This window comes from Lathyrus oleraceus, chromosome 5 (assembly GCF_024323335.1).
Source record: "Lathyrus oleraceus cultivar Zhongwan6 chromosome 5, CAAS_Psat_ZW6_1.0, whole genome shotgun sequence".
Lineage (NCBI taxonomy): Eukaryota > Viridiplantae > Streptophyta > Magnoliopsida > Fabales > Fabaceae > Lathyrus > Lathyrus oleraceus.
In genome coordinates this window covers 454,218,805-454,219,903 of record NC_066583.1, presented here as the reverse complement: position 1 = coordinate 454,219,903, position 1,099 = coordinate 454,218,805, and the positions used below count along the sequence as shown (strand labels likewise).

Genomic DNA, 1,099 nt, shown 5'->3' with positions numbered 1-1,099 from the left:
GCGAGTAGGGATTTCCTTGAGCATAGTTCACTTGCTCTGCTTGGATTCCTGTTAGGAGTTGACAATCTGTAGGAGTGTGACCTTGGATTCCACAGACTTCGCAATTTTGAGTTACGACAACCACGGTGGCTGGAGGTGATACATTTAAACTTTCAATTTTCTGGGCAAGAGCATCCACTTTTGCATTAACATGATCAAGGCTACTTATCTAGTACATGCCACTTTTCGTTTGAGGTTTTTCTACCATTGTTCGGTCGCTTCCCCACTGATAATGATTTTGGGCCATGCTTTCGATAAGTTGATAAGCATCGGCATAAGGTTTATCCATAAGCGCACCACCTGCGGCGGCGTCTATTGTTAACCTTGTGTTGTACAAGAGACCATTATAGAAGGTATGAATTACTAACCAGTCCTCTAAACCATGGTGTGGACAAAGTCTCATCATGTCTTTGTATCTTTCCCAGGCTTCGAAAAGAGACTCGTTATCTTTCTGTTTAAATCCATTTATCTGGGCTCTCAACATAGCTGTTTTGCTTGGAGGAAAATACCGGGCAAGAAAGACTTTCTTCAACTCATTCCATGTGGTGACTGAGTTGGAAGGAAGAGACCGAAGCCATCTTCTAGCTTTATCCCTTAACGAGAAAGGAAAGAGACGAAGTCGAATTGCCTCTGAAGTGACACCATTAGCTTTAACAGTATCAGCGTATTGGACAAATACGGATAAATGAAGGTTTGGATCCTCGGTAGGATTTCCAGAGAATTGATTCTGTTGCACTGCTTGTAACAGCGAAGGTTTAAGTTTGAAGTTGTTTGCTTCGATTGCGGGTGGAGCAATACTCGAATGCGGCTCATCTTGCGATGGAGCAGCATAATCTCGAAGAGCACGAGCTGGTTCTGCCATCTCGGGTGTCGGCGAAGGAAGAAGATTTTTGAGATCAGGAATTTCGATTGGAGGAAGATTGTTTGCAGCACGATACTCTCGAATTCGTCGTAAGACTCAGAGATATCGTTCAACGTCGTTGATTCATAAGTAGTATGGTTCGCCTTGTGAGCGAGTATGTGGCATACAAATCAACGAAAGACAAGGAAAAATAAAAAT

At 43.0% G+C, this 1,099-nt stretch overlaps 1 non-coding gene across 1 annotated transcript; it reads left to right on the top strand.

Annotated features, from left to right (window-relative positions):
* Positions 1-416: 416 nt before the first annotated feature.
* LOC127089032 (small nucleolar RNA R71) lies at positions 417-523 on the top strand. The gene has a single exon (XR_007790812.1). It is a non-coding gene; the product is annotated as a small nucleolar RNA R71 (small nucleolar RNA).
* The last annotated feature ends 576 nt before the right edge of the window (positions 524-1,099 follow it).